We start from the raw sequence: 19,800 nt of genomic DNA, 5'->3' as shown, positions 1-19,800 counted from the left end.
CATAGAGGACGTAAGGCCAGAGCAGGTCTTCGAAAGGTGAAAAGGAGGCACCAAGTGTCCACGGAGGACATGCGATTTGGGAAGAAGGAACAGCAGATGCTGAGTCAGCTGGGATTCTGCATTTCCAGCAAACTCCCGGGACGTGGCCCAGTGCCATGCTCCTTCACTTGGAGGAGCGAGGAATTCACACGTGCAGATGTGTCGACTGGACAAGAAATGGGCTACTGGAGTGGAGGCTTACAAAACCACCTCGCTTCCGCTTCCCAGCCCTCGGAAAAGGACTCGCTATCATGTGGCATTGGGCTCTCAGTCAAAGGAAAAAAAAGAAGGGGGCAAGCATCCTCCTTGACTAAACCCCTCTTCTTCAAAGGAAACACACACCATTGTTAAGTCAAAATGGCAAGGAAACCCAGATCCTCCTGCGAGACACAAGAAACAGGGCAAAGAATCAGTCAGGCCCCGGTGTATGACTGAGTGCTACTGGTAGGCAGAGGACCCTTGAAATTTGGTAAATGGGACCTTTCAGTTTTTCCTGCAGCTCTGGCCGACATTACCCATTATGGGAGATGATTCACTCAATTCTATGGAACAAATTGTTCCAGGACTAACTCCACTTCCCTTGCTTTTATTTTAGTAAAAAGCATGCACCTGTGGAATTCAAATGCATGCAATTGTGTCCAGAATAAAAATGAGACAATTAATTCATGTCCATGTCCCATAATAAAGTAACCTCACAGGACCCTTTCAGGGGGCTTAGCTTTGAGAACACCTTCTTTCCCTGAAGAGAAGTAATATAGATATGACATTCTGCTGGCTGTGAATATTCCAAGACGCTGAATTGAAATGAGACATCTCCTCCAATAAGCTTGTTATTTGCTTGGTTTGGCAAAGGGACAATTGGTATGCAAATCATATGCTTATGTTTTAGAACATGCAACTGGGAGCTAATTTAGTGTGTCAGTTCCTGTTAGTCCTGCGTTTCTAAGTACTTGTGTTTGCCTTGTGAATTGGGTCTGGAAAAGAGCTTAATTATACTCTCAAAACCTGGTAGTTTAACAAGCACATGTCAAGTTCCTATGATTTCCCTCTAACCCTTCCCTGTCCCCAACTTTGGACATTTTCATGATTCTGATTCCTCTTTCCATTTTGATGAAAATATGCCCTTTTTTTTGTAAAATGATGTAAATCTAACAAATTCTCTGACACATTTCTATGATGGTTTCCAAGGAAACCCTTAGTGAGAGAAGGAGAAGGTAATATTTGAGACACAAGGACCTCTTCTTTTTTACAACCAGAGAGACTTTGAGAAGGAGAGAGAGACCAGCAAAGCCTGACTGTGGAGGTCCAGGTGTGAGCTGTGGAGAGCATCCTGCATCTTTTCCCGTCCCAGGTCCTGCCACATGCCGAGAGTGCCATCAGGATTGGGCTGGGCTCAAAACCCCAGCAGGGGCTCTGTCCTCATGATGTTCTGTACTGGAAATTAGGTGAAGTAAACAAAAAAAGAGAAGGTCTAAAGGAAGAAACTGTGTCTTAAGGTGCAGTTCTACTTGCAAGGCCTTGAACTAAGCTGGAGCCTGGGCCCACCGTGAAAGGGGCTCCCCTGCCTGACCTGGAACCTACCCCCTCCCCCAGGAGTCTCTGGGATGGAAAGGGACCAGCGTGGGGGAGCTGGTCCACCAGAAAAGAAAGCAGCTTCCTTACCCCACTTTAAATTTGATTGCATTCTTAGGCCAAATTGAGAAAACTGATCCTTTGAGAATGAAAAGGGCGAGGAGACGTCCTTCCCAATCTTTGTTCTACGACTTTCCTATAAGATTTTCAATAGTTGGCCAAATGTAGGAGCTGGAAATGTTGAGGGAAAGGCAGAGATTAACAAGTCCCTTCTCTCTTTGTCTTTGGCTCCTCCTGCATTTACTATCAGGTTGTTTAAACTTGACCTGGCTGGCAAACTCTCTTATCGCCCTGTGCGATATTTATTTGGAAGGAGCAGTGTCTGAACATTTTGTCTTCTGGCTGACCCTCGAGCAACTGAAGATGTTGGCCCAGATTCTCTATTCTTCTGAGCGTCTTTTGTTTCTACTTGCGTTGCTGCTTCCGGGCTCAGCGTTCCCTTTAATGCAGAAGGTGCACTGTGCACTGCAGAAATGGTGTGGAAAAGAAAGAGCTGAGAGCACACAGGGGTGAGGGCACCAAGCCATTTTACACCAAGGGCTGCTCCTCCACAGTCCCTTCCCGGACGAGGCGGGAGCCAAGGATGCTGCTGCCACCACCGCTGCTGCCTCTGCTTGGAGCCCGGCTTTGGCCAAAGCCAGAGGGGCACTTCATGGGAACTTAGAAAAGTGGGTCATAGATGGCAGTGTCAGAGAAGAACATAACGGCCAGCAAGTAACCACCAGCCTGACGTCTGAATCCCACCTACAAGGTCCTTCCCGAGCATCCATGCAAGACACGCTAGAATAATTAGCCCAGAGCCTCTGAAAAGAAAATACCAGTACACGCCAAGCATGCAAGGATTTTTATAGGGTAAATGACTGTGTGAAGAAAATAGGGAGGGAGACTGTGAGGCTGGGAGAGCCATCGCCACAGGCAGGCCGCGTCATGTGCTCCCCGGGCAGCACACAGATGGGGGCTGGTAGCAGAAGCTTTCGTGCGTACAAGGAAAGTTCAGCAAAGCCTTGGGTGTCCTTAAGCCCGAAGTCAACTCATGTTTCCCTGAAACGGGTCTGCTTCATGTCCCTGTCCCCCCAGCCGTCTGCAGGGAACAGCCTGTGGGAGGCACAACTCAGTGCAGATGCAGCAGGGGTGTGTCCGTCTGTCCTTCCCTGTCTCTCTAGGCCTGCGACCGTCTAGCTGCCCTGCCCCAGCCCACCGCCCTCCCTGAAAGGACGGCAGGACGGCAGAGCGGTGCTCGTCCGGGGCAGAGGAGCCAGACCAAGCCTAGACCAGGAAGCGGCAGAGACTCAAGCCTGCCTTCCGGTGTGACTGGTGCCCGGGCTCCACCCATCGCAGGGTCCTGCCTCGATGGTCGAAAAGGGTGCAGGCTGGGGCCACAGCATTTCGTTTTTAAACACTTTTATTTTGTTAAACATAACATGTATACAAAGAAAAGGAAGAAAAAACAAAGATTTTCAAAGTACACTCCAACAAGTCTATATGGAACAGATTTCAAGTGTTATAAGTTACCATTTCACTATTTCAGATTTTTCCTTCTAGCTAATCCAAAACGCTGGAGGCCAGAAGAAATATATATTTTTCTTCTTTGTGAAAAATAACCATATATACAAAAAAAGCAATACATTTCAAAGCACATCACAACAATTAGTTGTAGAACAGATTTCAAAGTTTGGTATGGGTTGCAATTCCACAATTTTAGGTGTTTATTTCTAGCTGCTCTGAGTTACCGGAGACTAAAAGAAATATTAGTATAATGATTCAGCACTCGTACTCGTTTGTTAACCCTGCCTTCTCTGAGTAACTTCACCATCACCTCGGATCTTTCTCCCACTCTTCAGGGGTATTTGGGCTATGCCCATTCCAGCTTCCTCGTGTTGGGAGGAGGTGTTGATAATGTGAGAGAGGGGAATGGAATGAGTTGATGTTCTGGAGAGGCTGGGCCCTCTGCGTGTTAGGACTTATCTTATCCAGGGACCTATCTGGAGACTGTAGGTTTCTGGAATGTTGCCCTAGTGCCACAGCATTTTGTTTTAACCCAAAATTGTACTGTGTTTATAATAAGAACCCAAACAAGGCAAGTTCTTCCTTGAAACCATTCCCAACTTTCATCTGGCCCCAACAAACACCTTTAAATAAGTGTGACCAGAGTGCAGGGGTAGGTTCCCGACAGGAACGTGGGATTTGAATGGCTTCAAGATCCCATTATTTTCCTCCCTTATAAAAGCAGTAGCAGTTTTATCAGCTAGCAATGGCTATATTGGAAAACCTTGAGAAATGACTAAAAAGCACCATGAAATTGAAAGGTGTTGTAGAAACTCTTAGTGGCAGCAGACGGCATTGTGAGCTGTCCTCAGTCGACTCCAGGACTTCTGTGTCCATCCCCCCCGCCCCCAGCAGGCCCCTGCTTGGCCGTGAAGGGACTTTAAGTCCAGCCCTTCACAGTCTCCAGTTCCTAACGCCACGTTTACGATGAGTCCTAGGGGTTGCCCTGGAAAGTACCTGCTCCTGGTGAACCAAAGTCAGGTTGTCCAAAGCATATGGTCGTGTATCAAGGATCAGAGATTAACAACATGCAGACACACGCACGCCAAACACACACACACACACTCAGCATGAAAGGGAAATCAGCAGGGAAAAGCATCTGACGATAGTCTATGATTTTGTTGCACTCAATTCTCATTCTGATAAAAGGTAAGATCTGAAATTTAGACACATTAAGCTTCATCAAGATCTCTGGTCAGCGTAGATGGTGGTGGAAGGACTCAAGGGTGCCGTTCCCCTGCAGAATCTCTGAACAACTAGCAAAAATTCACAAAGCTGTTTTCCTCAGAACTCCAGAAAGCAGTTAAAAGGTTGAAATAACTGAGTGAGTGCTGTTTCAAGGCAACGCAGCTTTAGAAGTCACTTATGGCTCCCCCCACCCTCCCAGTGGGCTGTGGAGACACCCTGCATGCCCACTGTGCGCCCTCATCCTGCACGCCCTCTGTGTGCCCCTCACCCTGCACGCCCACTGTGCGCCTTCACCTTGCACGCCCACTGTGCGCCTTCACCCTGCACGCCCACTGTGGGCCCTCTCCCTGTACGCCCACTGTGGGCCCCTCTCCCTGCACGCCCACTGTGGGCCCCTCACCCTGCACGCCCACTGTGGGCCCCTCACCCTGCACTCCCACTGTGCGCCCTCACCCTGCACGCCCACTGTGGGCCCCTCACCCTGCAAACCCACTGTGAGCCCTCTCCCTGCACGCCCACTGTGGGCCCTACCCTGCACGCCCACTGTGCGCCCTCACCCTGCACGCCCACTGTGGGCCCCTCACCCTGCACGCCCACTGTGAGCCCCTCTCCCTGCACGCCTACTGTGGGCCCCTCTCCCTGCATGCCCACTGTGCACCCTACCCTGCACGCCCACTGTGCGCCCTCACCCTGCACGCCCACTGTGGGCCCCTCACCCTGCACGTCCACTGTGGGACCTCTCCCTGCACGCCCACTGTGCGTCCTCTCCCTGCACGCCCACTGTGGGCCCCTCACCCTGCACGCCCTCTGTGTGCCCCTCACCCTGCACGCCCACTGTGGGCCCCTCTCCCTGCACGCCCACTGTGCACCCTCACCCTGCTCTGGAAGGAGCAGAGTAATCCTGAGATGCATACTGGAGTGCCTATAAAATCTAAGGGTACTGCCTGAAAAACTGAACCAAGAAACTCATCTCTGGCTCACCTTCCCAGAAATTGCCCTACGGTCAGAAGCAACTTGTGACCAGCAACAGCAGTGTAAGAAACAATTTGTCAAAATAGCCTAAGGCAAAGGGTTACTGTCCTTTTTTTTTTTCAGTTTGTTAAAGCTGCCAGAATGCAATATGCCAGAAATAGATTGACTTTTATAAAGGGGATTTATTAAGTTACTAGTTACAATTCTAAGGCTGTGAAAATGGGCAAATTAAGGCATCAACAAGAAATATACTTAAGAAAAGCAGATTGTTTCTGGGGTTCCTCTGTCAGGTGGGAAGGCACATGGTGACATCTGTTGTCTTTCTCTCCTGGCTTGTAGTTTCAAATGGCTCTCTCAGTTTCTGGTGTCTCCTGGGGCATTTCCTTCTGCATCTCCAAACATCTTGCTCTCTCCACAATGCCCTTCTCTTAAAGGACTAAGTGCTTAATCCACTTTTAGTAAGTGGATTAAGACTCACCTTGAATGGGTGGGGTCCCTTCTCCATGGAAACCACCAATCAAATGGTCTCTCCCAACCAGAGGTCTGCCTCCACAAGACTGGACTAGAAGCACATGGCTTTTCTGGGGGAAATAACAACTTCAAACCAGCACAACTGGCTTGAAGACATAAAATAGCATATCTGAGAAGGGGGAAGTCTCTTTCATGGAAAGGAGAGGAAACGTTCAGATTCCTGCAAGTGAGGAAAATCCTAAGGCCGGGAGCTCAAGGCCAGGACAAGACCAGGGTCAAAAAAGATAGGGAACCCTGCACATCACCTTCACCTTGGCTGATCTTCTTAAGAGGTGAGCAGAGCTTGGAAAGGGAGTGTGGACAAGGCAGAACCAGTTTGCAAAGACTTTGAAAGATCTTGTTTGCATCAGTTTGTTTGTTGCTGTTACTTCCTGCCACCCAAGGAAATCTCTGTCATATCACTAGCTATATACAAACTTAGGAACTGGTAGCTCAAAGACTAAATCCTTGAGTTAACACATTAACATATTAAAATGTACAGTGTTTGTACAAAGAAACAGTAAATTATAGCCCATCCAAAGGAACAAGGTAACAACTTAGAAACCATGATCAAGAAAGACAAGGCATTGGACATCCCAGATTAAGGTTTTAAGAAAAAGGACCTTCAATATTCTCATGGAGATAAAGGAACACGCAGAGGTAGAACTAAAGGATATTAGGAAAAGAATGAATGAACAGTATGAAAATCCCAATAAAGACATAGAAAATTGAAAAAGGAACCAAATAGAAATACTGGAGTTGGAGATCACAATAACTGAAATGAAAGATTCCCTAGAGGGTTTCAGCAGCATATTGTAAGTGGAAGAAGAAAGAGTCGGTGGACTAAATGACAAGAGAATTGAAATGATTCTGGCTGAGGAGAAGAAGGAAAATTGAATGAAAAAAGTGAATGGAGTCAAACATATGTGAAACATAACAAAATATGCATTATGAGAGTCTGAGCCAGAGAAGGTGAGAAAGGCTCAAAAGGAATATTCAAAGAAATAATGGCATAAAACTTTCCAAATAGAATGAAAGACATGAATATACATGTTTAAGAATCCCAACAAACCCTGAACAGGATAAACTAGAAGAAGACCACATGCAAATATATATTTGTCAAACTGTCAAACACCAAAGACAAGGAGAGAGTTCTGAAAGCTGAAAGAGAAAAGCAACATTTAGGTAAAAGGGAGTCTCAATAAGATTAAGTGCTAATTTCTCATCAGAAACCATGGAGGCAAGAAAACAGTGGAATGAAATATTTAAAGTACTGAAGGAAAACAAATGCCAACCAAGAATTTTATATCTGGCAAGACTGTCTTTCAAAACTGTGGTGGAGATAAAGACATTCCCACATAACAAAATGAACACCACTAGACTTGCCCTGCAAGCTCTGCTATGGGCAGTTCTTCAATTGAAAAGAAAGGACACTAGGTAGCAGATAAAAGTGACATAAAGTAATAAAGATCTCCAGTAAAGTAAGCATATAGGTAATTATAAATGCCAGTGCTAATGTATTTTTTGGTATGAAACTCCCTTTTTACCTCTTACAGTTTCTAAAATGCAAATGCAAAAAAAAAGTAATGGTAAGTCTATGGTTTTGGACATAAAATATATAAAGATACAATTTTTAACAAGTACAACAAAAAAGTGGGGGGACAGATAAGCATAGAGATAGTTGAGGTAAGCTATTGAAGTTGTATTTATCACAGAAAATGTGATTGTTAAAGATAGACTGTTGAATTTCATCCATGATAACCATGCAGTATCTGAAATACATACCGAAAAAAATGAGGCTTTGAATGGTACACTACAACATGTCAAATAAATAATAAGATAGGCATTAATGGAAGAATTGAGGGATAAAAATGCTGTTTGTAGAAGAAACAAACAGCAAAACAGCAAAAGAAAGCCCCAAATTATCAGTATTACTTTAAATGGAAAAGGATCAAACTCTCTAGTCAAATGAGAGGGATTGACAAAATAAGTAAAAATGCATTCCCAACTTTATGCCATTTACAAAAGACTCCCCTTATATTCAAAGGCACAAGTAGTTTGGAAGTGACAGGATGGAAAAATATATACTGTAGAAATTGTAACCAAAAGAGAGTTAGGGTAACTATACTAATATCAGATAAAATGAATTTGAAGTGAAAAACGTACAAGTGACAAAGAAGGACATGAAATACTGACAAAGGAGTTAATTCAACAAGAAGGCATAACAAACATAAATATATATGCAGCTAATGGCAGAGCCCAAAATATGAAACAAATATTGACAGATTTGAAGGGAGAAATAGATGGTTCCACATTAATAGTAGGAGATTTTCATACACCACTTTCAAAAATGGATGGAGGGCAGACCACCGTAGCTCCGCAGGCAGAGGTCTCGCTTGTCGTGCCGGAGCGTCTAGACAGAAGACGAGAAAGGAGACCAGAGGCCCGGCTGCTGTTCTAGGCCGGCTGGACCTTCAGACACAGACTGAACTCTCCATCCAACAGCAGAACACATGCTCTTCTCTGGAGCACATGGGTCGGTCTCCAGGACAGACCACATGTCAGGTCCCAAAACAAGTCTCAACCAATTTAAAAATATTTAAATCATACAATGGATCTTCTCTGACAACAATGAAATGAAGCTAGAAATCACTATCAGAGGGAGAACTGGAAAATTTATGAATACGATGGACATGAAACAACACATCCTTAAACAACCAATGAGTTAAAGAAGAAATCACAAGGGAAATTGGGAAACATTTTGAGGCAGATAAAAACAAAAACACAGCATACCAAAACTTATGGGATGCAGCAGAGGCAGTGATGAAAGGAAACTTTTAGGTCTGAATGCTTACTTTAGAAAAGAAGAAAGATCTCAAATGAGAGACCAAACTTCATAGCAGGAGGATCTAGAAAAATAGAAGAGCAAACTAATCCCAAAGTGAGCAGAAGGAGGAAAATAACAAAGATTTGAATGGTGACAGATGAAATAGAAAAAAAAAACAGACTGAATCATTGAAACCCAAAGTTGGTTCTTTGAAAATATCAATAAAATTGACAAACTTTTAGTTAAACTGACAAAGAAAGGAAGAGAGATAACACAAATTGCTAAAATCAGAAATGAAAGGGGAACATTACTATTGACCCCACAAGAATAAATAGGATTATGAGAAGATACTATGAACAGCCATATTCCAACAAATTAGACAACCTAGATGAAATAAACAAATACCTAGAAACACACAAACTACTGACAAGGACTCAAGAAGAAATAGAAGCTTTCAATAGACAAATGACAAGTAGAGACTGAACAAATAATCCAAATCCTCCCAACAACAAAAAGCGCAGGACCACATGGCTTCACAGGTGAATTTTAGCAAACATTTCAAGGAGAATTAACACCTGTCTTGCTCAAACTCATCTAAAAGTTTGAAGAAGAGAGAACATTTCCTAACTCATTCTATGAGGTAAACATCAATTAATACCAAATCCAGAGAGATGACAGACAGATACCCCTTATGAATTTAGACACAAAAATTCTCAACAAATACTAGTGAACTGAATCCAAAAGCACATTAAAAGAATTATACACCATGATCATGAGAGATTATTCCATGTATGCAAGGGTGGTTCACACATGAAAATCAGCTGATGTTGCACACTATATTAATAGAATAAGGGGAAAAATCATATGATCATATAATTGATGCTGAAAGGCCTTAGACTAAATCCAGCAGCCCATTCTTCATGAAAAAAAAATACTTAGAAAACTAGGGATAGAAGAAACTTGATCAACATGATAATGTGCATATATGAAAAATCTGCAGCTAACATCATGCTCAATGGTGAAAGACTGAAGACTTTTTCTCTAAGATATGGAACAAGGCAAGGATGCCCACAGGTGTCACTGGAAGTTCCACCCAGTGCAATTAGGCAAGAAAAGCCATAACAGACACCCAAATTGGAAGGGAAGACGTAAAACCTATTTGCATATTATGTAGTCTATGTGTGGAAAATCCTTAAAAATCTGCAACTAAATTACTTTAGCTGATAAACTAATTCAGCAAAGTGGTGGGATACAAGATTCAACATGCAGAAATCAGTAGTTTCTACACACTAGCAATGAACAATCTGAAGAGAAAATCAGGAAAATTTTCCATTTACAATAGTAACTAAAAGAATCAAATATCTAAGAATAAATTTAACCAAGGATATACAGGACTTGTACAGAGAAAACAACAAACCATTGTTAAAAGAAATCAAAGAAGATCTAAATAAATGGAAGGACATTCTTTGTTCATAGATTGGAACACTAAATATCATTAAGATGTCAGTACTACGCAAAGCAGTGTACAGATTGAATGCAATGTGAATCAAAACTTCAACAGCTTTCCTTGAAGAAAGGGAAAACCCAATCATCAAGTTTATGTGGAAGGGTAAGGGGCACCAAACAGCCAAAAACATCTAGAGAAATAAGAATGAAGTTGAAGGACTCACACTTTCTGATTTAAAAACTTACTACAAAACTACCAAAGTCAAAATAGCATAATCCTGGCACAAAGACAGACCTATGGACAAATGGAATCAAATAGAGAATTCAGAAATGAACCCTCAGATCTATGGCTAACTGATTCTTGACGAGTGTGCCAAGTTCACTCAATGGGAAAAGAATGGTCTCTTCAACAAATGCCGCTGGGAAAACTGGATACCTGTGTGCAAAAGAATGAAATGGATCCATACTTTACACCATATACAAAAATTTATTCAAAATGGCTCAACGACTTAAATATAAGAACAAAACTGCAACTCTCCCAGAAGAAAACATAGGAAAGCATCTTTGGGACCTTGTTTGGCAATATTTCTTAGATTTTATACCTAAAGCAGGAGCAACAAAAGGAAAAATAGATAACTGGTACTTCATCAAAATTGAAAACTTTTATGCACCGATGAGTTCACCATGATAGTAAAAAGACAATTTGCAGAATGGGAGAAAATATTTGGAAACCATATATGTAAGTGTTTAATATCCAGAATATATAAACAACACCTCCAACTCAACACCAAAATACAAACAATCCAATTTAAAAATGGGGAAGACTTGAGTATTTCTTTTAAGAAATGTTATATAAATGGCCAATAAGCACATGAAAATATGCTCAACATCATTAGCCATTGGGAAAACACAAATCAAAACCACAATGAGATACTGTTTTAGTTTTCTTCCCTGCTCAAGCAAACACCATGCGATTGTTTGGTTTAAACCATGGGAACTTATGGACTTGTGGTTTTGAGGCTAGGAAAGTCCAAAGCAAGGCATCGTTAAGGCAATGCTTTCTTCCCGAAGGCCGGCTTTCTGGGGCTGGCGGCTGGTGATCCCTGTCTCGGCCTTTCTGTCGTCCGCACGCACATGGCAGGCTCTGCTGGCCTCTCCCTCCTCCTCCGGGTTTCCCTGACTCAGCTTCTGGCTGTTCTCCCTGTGACTTTCTCTTTGTTGAATGTCATTCCACTGACCAAGGACTCCGGGAATAGGATAAGACCCACTGACTGAGCTGGGCCACACCTTAACTGAAGGAACCGCATCGGAACTTTCTACTAAAAATCAGTTCACACCCACAGGAACCGAATAAGTTTAAGAACAGTTTTTCTAGGGTAAATAGCTCCAAACCATCCCAGGTACCATTTCACACCCACTACAGTGGCTATTATTACAAAAACAGAACAGGTGTTGGAGAAGATGTGGAGAAATAGGAACACTCATCACTGTTCTTGGGAATGTAAATTGGCACAACCGCTGTGAAAAACAGTTTGGTACTTCCTCAGAAAGTGAAGTACAGAATCACTGCATGATGTGGCAATCCCATTGCTAGATACATGCCCAAAAGAATTGAAAGCAGGGCCTCCAACATATATTTTTGCACCAGTGCTACAAGTGCCAAAAGATGGAGCACTGAAGTGTCTATGGACAGATGGATGGATCAATAAAATGTGATATATAACATTCAGTGGAGTATTATTTGGCTGAAAAAGTTATGAAATTCTGATTCTTGCAACAACATAGACGAGCCTTGAAGACATCACGCTGAGTGAAATAAACCAGATATAAAAGGACAAATATTGTATGATCTCATTGATCTGAAATAATTAGAATAATCAAATTCATAGAATCAGGTACTAAAATACAGGTTGTCAGGCGCCAGGGGCAGGGCTAGGGAATGGGAGTGGATGCCTAACCAATACGGAGTTGCTATTTTTGGAATGGAAAGTGATGAAGGCAGCACAGCATTGTAAACGTAGTTAACAGCACTGAATATATATGTGAACGTGTCTAAAGGGGGAAATTTTAGGTTGTATATATATTGTTAGAATACAATTTTAAAAAGCTAGGACCATACAGCAAAAACATTGAACCCTAATGCAAATTTTAGATTATAGTTAGTGCTATAATTATAATAATATTGTTTCCTCAATTGTACCAAAAGCAGCACACTCATGTGAAGTGACAATGATAGGGAGGACTCTGTGTGGGTTATGAGGGAGAACATGTGGGAACTCTTTATTTTCTGCATGATTTTCTGCAAATCTACACCTTCTCTAATTTTCAAAAACAAAGAATCATGAGGTCTCCTGCTTTCCCTTTTGTTCTTTGTGCAGAGGTGTGAACCGATATCACACACTGAGCAACTCGATGGAGTAAGTAAAAGGAGTTTTAAAGGAGGAAGGCTATGTTTTAAAAGTGCAGATTCTATTTCCATACTAGCCAAAGCTTAAGCTAAGATACAGAGAGAACCAATATACGGAAAACAAAGGATTTTACAGTCCCCTGCCACCACATGATGAATTTCAAAAATACTAAGTTGAGCAAAAGAAGCCAGAAACAAAAGAATGTCTGCTCAGTTGTCCCATTTATGTGAAGCTCAAAACTCATTTATGGTAATAAAAGTCAAATCGTGGTTGTCTGGGGCAGGGTAGGAGTGGGGTAAGTGGAAGGCGTCATGAGAGACTCTTCCGGGGTGGTGGAAATACTCGATGTCTTGATTTGGTGGCGGCTGAGCGGTTGGGGGCCTCCGGCTGTGCTGTTGGGGACCTCCGGCTGCGCGGTTGGGGACCTCCGGCTGCGCGGTTGGGGGCCTCCGGCTGCGCGGTTGGGGACCTCCGGCTGCGCGGTTGGGGACCTCCGGCTGCGCGGTTGGGGGCCGCGGCTGTGCTGTTGGGGGCCGCCTCTGGCTGCGCGGTTGGGGGCCTCCGGCTGCGCGGTTGGGGGCCGCGGCTGCGCGGTTAGAGGCCGCATCCCGCTGCGCGCTGGCCCTGGTTTGTCCCTCCGGAGATGCGATTCTGAAACACTCGGGAAAATGTTGTGAGTCAGTTGTTAAACCATTGCTATCTCAAAATCAGCCATGAGGACAGTATTTATAATCAACAAATGCTGCAAACTGGGCTTTCTTTTTTCTTTTACTTTTTTTTTTTATCAGAAAGCCAGTTTACCAACACATCAGTGAGTATATTTGTCAAACTTTAGGTGTACATTTAAGATTTATGCATTTTACAGTATGTAAATTATACCTCAATAAATTACCTGTAGCAAAAAATAGTGGAGGAGAGACGATAAAATAATGTCGTCAGTTAGTGAGCTAGTCCAGTTGTCCATTCATGACTTTGAAAGGTCAGCACACCTGCTCCATCTCTTACGAGTCCCGTTCCCTAAAACTGAGGGTCATCTTGGCTGTATAAATACTTGGTTCTGGATGCTCTTCAAGCTGTTGCGTTTCCTTTAGTTCACACGTAACTAATTTTAATACAATGTTTATCCTAATATTTACCAAAACTCTTAGAACACGTTTATGCACACACATGCAAAGTATAGTTGCATGCTACCTTTTGAAAAAATGTTTGCTATGTGAAAGTCAACATACCAAACAGATAAAATATTATATGATTGAATATTGATTTCATTCATAAAGTATCACTCTAAATCTCCCAAATTCCCCATAGCTTTTATAGTTTATTTTCACTTTTTGTTTCTCAAACTCTAAAAATAGCACATTGGCTGTATCAAATTTAAACAATGCAGAAAGGTTAAGGAAAACCTCTCTCTCCACAGACCCAATCCAAATGCAACTTTTTACAGGAACCACTGTTTAAAGTGTTAGGAGACATCTGTCCAATCTTTTCTATATTTTCTGTTATACACGTATCAAAATATAAACGCAAATACACATACACACTTTTTAAAATGGAAGTGTGGTTAGTATGACGTACAACGGGTCTATTTGTTTAATGCCCCATGATCATTTTCTCCTATCAGCGTAGTTGAGCTCTACCATGTGCCTTTTAAAAGCTGCATAAAATCTTTGTCATTTTTTAATCAGTCTCTTATTGCTGAACATTTAGGCTTTTTCCGAACTCACATCATTTAAAAATGCTACAGTAAACACCCTTGAATTAGGTCAAATCATATGAAATTATTATTTCTGTATATCAAAAGTGGTTAAATAGCAGTAATTTTATAGGGTTATGGGATGTTTTGTATTTCTATGGGATACACACCTTGCAGTAGGATGAGTAAGTCCAAAGATACGTGCATATTTATTGTGATGGCTGTTACTACACAGCTTCCTAAAACATTGTGCCAATTTATACTATGCCCTTTTCCCCAGGTGAGTGACAATAATAAAAGCTTTTGATCTTTTAAATTTTTTGCATGTCTGATGGCTAGCAAATTATACTTCAGTGTTTTGATTTGCTTTTCTTTGATTATTATTGAGAGGATTGGGCATCTTCCCAAGAACAAGTGTTCCCATGGTGTTTAAAACATCATTTAATTCTCCCCAACTCTCCAGAAAAACTCCTATTTGAAAGAGAAAACCACACCTGTTTTTAAAAGAATAAAAGAATACATACATATCATTAAAAGGACCCTCTTACAGATGCCCAAATCAACAGGCCAAGCCCTTGATTATGAGGCTTGTTCTTGTGAAGTTCACGTAGGAAGCAGAGTCGCTTAGACTACCTATAGCTATGCCTAACAGTTACCCCTGGAGGACCTCTGTTGTTGCTCAGATGTGGTCTCACTCTCTCTAAGCCCAACTCTGCAAGTGAAATCATTGCCCTCTCCCCTACGTAGGACATGACATCCAGGGGTGAAAGTCTCCCTGGCGACGTGGGAAATGACTCCCAGGGATGAGTCCGGCCCCGGCACCGTGGGATCAACAATTCCATCCTGACCAAAAGCGGGGAAAAGAAGTGCAACAAATAAGATATCAGTGGCTGAGAGAGTTCAAATAGAGTCAAGAGGCTACTCTGGAGGTCACTCTTACACAAGACTCAGTTAGACATTTCTACCTATCATAACCTGCCAACCCTGACCAAAACCATTCCAGTCAATCCTAGAGAACACCTAGGGCATTATATAAGATTCTACAAAGGTTCCAGGCACTAGGGTAACTTTCCAGACACCTACAACCTCCAGATGGGTCCCTGGACCAGGTAAGTCCTAAAATGCAGAGGAGCCAGCCTCTCCAGAACATCAACTAGTTCCATTCCCCCATCCCATATTATGGACAGCCCCTTTAGCATGAGAAAGTTAGAATGGGCATAGTGCAAATACCCTGAAGAGTGAGAGAAAGATCAAAGGTGATGGTGGAGTTATTCAGAGAAGGTAGGGTTTAACAAATGAGTACGATTGCTAAATCATTTTATTGATATCTCTGTTAGTTTCCAGTATCTTAGAGCAGCTAGAAGTAAAAACCTAAAATTGTGGAATTGCAACCCATACCAAACTCTGAAATCTATTCTACAACTAATTGTTGTGATGTGCTTTGAAATTTATTGCTCTTTTGTATATATGTTATTTTTCGCAAAAGAAGAAAAATGAAAATTGATTGTGATGATAAAAAGCAAAACAAAAAAAGAACTCTCTTAGGAAGCTGGAAAGGATTATTTTTCAGCTTTCAAATTCCTGTTTCTGTTACTGAACTCACAGAAACTTACAGTTTTTGCCCTGAGTGAACTGCTTTGATTTCGGTCTTCTGTTTTCTGAATTTGAATCACTTGGGAAATCCACTGGGCGTTGGATCTGAGAAGCAGGTGAAGGCTCTTGGCAAGACTGCAGGGTGGGCTTGCGGTCAGCTCCCAGCCACGGGGCCTGCCGGCCAGCAGGAGCCCGTACAGCTCCAGACGGCCTCTTGACCCAAGCTCCATTTCTCACGCCTAAACAGGCCTCAGCTCTTCCCCGACATAGAGAGGCAATTGCTAACTTCTGCTTAAACAGACTAATTTACTAAAGTGGTTTGGCTTCCACCATAGCAATTAGTATACAAATTGCCGGTATATTACCTGCAGAGTCATAAATTACATTGACAAACTTAATATTCACAGATTTAACATACCAGTTTGGGTCATTTTTCTATTTTTCAGTAGTTGTAGACCAGAGCCATTCATTGTCTTATTTAAGCGTTACACATTAAATCAACAGTTGAAAAATTAAGCATTTTCCAGAGCATTTTGTTAGGCATTTAGTTCTTTCATCAAGCAGTAAAGCAGAACTTTAAATATGCAATGTGTCTAAGTGTACTAAATGGCTGGTGAATGCATTTAAGCTGGAAACAGTTCTTCTATAACTGAAGAAAAAAGACACAACAAAGGGAAATCCATACCATGATACAACCTATTGAATTTTCTTCACCATAATTACGACCAAATATTTTCCTATTCAGATTTTCATACGTGTGAAGAATAATGTGTAGTTCAAGCTAATGCTGCTCGTGAAAAATAGCTGGTCACTCAGATTCAGGCTTCATAAATTGGCACCATATGTATAATTATGCCCACCTTATACATATGTAAATGTGTATATAACTTATTTACTCCTAAGACTTCAAATTGGGAAAGAAGTGGAGTGAGTCTTAATAAGAGTGGCCAGGATCCAGCTGCAGCACACCTACCTATTCCTTTCTCCTTCATTCACTTGTGCCAGGTCAGTGGGTTGAACCCTGTCCCCAGGGAGATCGAAGGTGTGAGTCCATGTGCCTTCGCTCAGCACCGGTGATGGATCAGCACACAGAATGAGCTCACCGGAGCAATAGGGACTCTTCTGGACCCTCATCACAACCACCCCTAAAGCCCCAAGGAAGTTAGCAAGGGTCGAGTCCAAAATTCCTCCCCTAATCCCTCCTTATTCCCTGCCACAAAATAAAACTACCTTTTCTTTAAGATTCTAAAACTCCTGTTAAGTTAATCAAAGGAAATACTGACTGATGAACTAAGGAAGGGGAGCTGAGAAAGGTTACTAGAAATGGTTAACAGGAATACACTGATAGAACCATTCACAAGTGTGAGCATAATGCCAAGGTGCAAATAAACCATGTGGCCAATATCTTACTTTGGTGCTTAAAATTTGGAAGGATTTGGCTTGAACGGAGAGCACCACACTTTAAACCAAACAAACTCTGTAGAGATGGGCTAGAGGTGGAGGTGACGAGCCACCACCCTCCAGGCCTGCCGTGGCCTCCGCCCACGTTTGAGGATGGGTGCCATCCCTGCAAACCCTGAGAGAACCCCTTGGGCGGGGTCTCTGCTCTTCCAAACAGGCTGACGGCACCATTGGTAGAGCTCAGATCTGGAGGGGTGGTTGTTTTCCTTTCTAAAGTCCTTCCTGGAGAGTGAGCCAAAGTGAAGCAAAAGGAGATGCCCCCGTTAATTTGGGGATACAGATATTTGGGGATATAATTGAAACTGTTATATACCGCAGAAAAGCCCTGTTCTTCTAGTCCATTCGTGGGGGTGCAGACACCTATTGTTGGATGGGACCTTTTGGTTAAATTGTTTCCACGGAGAGGTGACCCACTCAGTTCAACATGGGTCTTAATCCTTTCCTGGAGCCCTTTATAAGAGAGAGACCAGAGATGTTTAGAGAAAGAAAAGAAACACCAGAGACATTTTGGAGCAAGCTGACAGAGAGCAGCGAGATGAAACCAAGTGGACACAAGGAGAGAGATGCCCCAGAGGGCTGAGAGGTGTCCCTGGAAAAGCAAACAGGCACCCACAGATGCTCAGAGAGAAAGCCACTGGAAACAGAAGCTGAGAGCAGTGAACCGGCCAACATGGCCATGTGCCTTCCCACGTGACAGTGGAACCTGGGACGTCAGCAGTCCTTCTTCAGAGTCAAGGTATCTTCTTCTTGATGCCTTAATTTGGACATTTTCATGGCCTTAGAACTATATTTTGTAACCTAATTGTTCTAGTTTGCAAACTGCCAGAATGTGATATACCAGAAACTGAACTGCTTTTAAAAAGGAGAATTTATTAACGTGCAAGTTCACAAGTTCTAAGGCTTTGAAAATGTCCAGATTAAAGCAAGTCTATAGAAACGTCTGATCTAAAGCATCCAGGGAAAGATGCGTTGGTTCAAGAAGGCCAATGACATTCAAGGTCTCTCTCAACTGAAAAGGCACTTGGTGAACATGGCAGCATCTGCTAGCTTTCTGTCCAGGCTTCTTGCTTCACGAAGCTCCTCCAGGGCATTTTTCTTAATCTGTAAAGGTCTCTGTCTGTGTGGGCTCTAAAGCTTTTCCAAATGGGTCCCCCTTAAAGGGCTCCAGCAAGCAGCCCCACCTTGAATGGGTAGAGACACATCTTCATGAAAACCATCTCATCAAAGTTATCACCCACCATTGGGTGGGTGGCATCTCCATAGAAACAATCAAAAAGCTCCCACCCAACAATATTGAATGAGGATTAAAGAACTTGGCTTTTGGGCGGGCAGTGGTGGCACAGTGGCGGAGTTCTCGCCTGCCGTGCTGAAGACCCAGGTTCGATTTCCGGCGCCTGTCCACGCCGGAAAAAAAAAGAAAAACAGAACTTGGCTTTTCTGGGCTACACAGCAGATTCAAACTGGCACACTAATAAATCCCCTTTTAAAAAACCAGCCCATTTCTGATATATCGCATTTTGGCAGCTTTGGCAAACTGAAATACCTGCGTTGGAATCTCCATGCTCCAAACCTGGCAGACAGCCACAGCAGGAATGAAGGTCTGATAAGTGCTGCAACTTTGATGAAACTTGAAAACATTATGCTATGAGAATTAAGCCAGAAACTCAACAGCAAATATTGTATGGTTTCATTAATATGAAATATCTAGTATAAGCAGATTTATAGAGACAGAAATTAGACTACAGGTTACCAGAGGCTGGGGGAGGGGGGTTGGGGAGCTATTGCTTAATGTTTGTTTAAGATGCTGAAAAAGATTTTTTCAGAAGATAATTACAGTGTTAATGTAATTAATGCCACTGAATTATACACTTAAAATGGTTAAAATGGCAAATTTGATATTACATATATGTTATCACAATTTTTAAAAAAACCTGATGAAAGTAAGAACAGGAAGCAGAAATTGAAAGCAAACTTCAAGTGTATTAGGCGTTTCTCCAGAGAGCCAGCCACATAGGCAATCTACTAGGAAGGCTTATTGTAACATTAGCCTGTCTTTGGATCATTTGTTCATTAAGTTTTATTGAATGCATGGAAAACTGTTGCATTATTAGTCTGAACTAATATATGGTATCCAGCCTTACTCATTGATGATCAGTCCCTCTTTACTCATTCAGTGCAGAAGTAACTTTTGAAGAGCTGCTCAATGCAATGCATGGTTTTCTGGTGGCGCATATGTAAGCAAGTGATGAGGAAGACACATGCCAGGGTCCTGGCGTCAGATGCCTGGGCTCAAATCCTGTCATGCCACTGTTTGTCCAGTCAGTTTATTTAAGTGACATAACCAGGTTTGCCCGTCTAACAAATAGAGGAAACACCTACCTCTGAGGGTTTTGCAAAGGTTAAATGAGTTTGTAAAAAGTTTGAATAGTGCCTGGCACGTAATGAGGGTTCTCTGCTATTAGCAGTTACTAGCTATTATTATTACT

General features: G+C 42.6%; 1 long non-coding RNA gene across 1 annotated transcript; it reads right to left on the bottom strand.

The window, feature by feature from the left end:
* Positions 1 to 13,178: 13,178 nt before the first annotated feature.
* On the bottom strand, positions 13,179 to 19,537 carry LOC143665397 (uncharacterized). Its single transcript, XR_013166933.1, has 3 exons — positions 19,456 to 19,537; positions 18,858 to 18,941; positions 13,179 to 13,218 (listed from the first exon to the last, which is right to left on the bottom strand). It is a non-coding gene; the product is annotated as an uncharacterized LOC143665397 (long non-coding RNA).
* Positions 19,538 to 19,800: the final 263 nt, after the last annotated feature.

The sequence above is a fragment of the Tamandua tetradactyla genome, chromosome 21, assembly GCF_023851605.1.
Source record: "Tamandua tetradactyla isolate mTamTet1 chromosome 21, mTamTet1.pri, whole genome shotgun sequence".
Taxonomy (NCBI): domain Eukaryota; kingdom Metazoa; phylum Chordata; class Mammalia; order Pilosa; family Myrmecophagidae; genus Tamandua; species Tamandua tetradactyla.
This window is presented reverse-complemented; position numbering and strand designations above follow the sequence as displayed.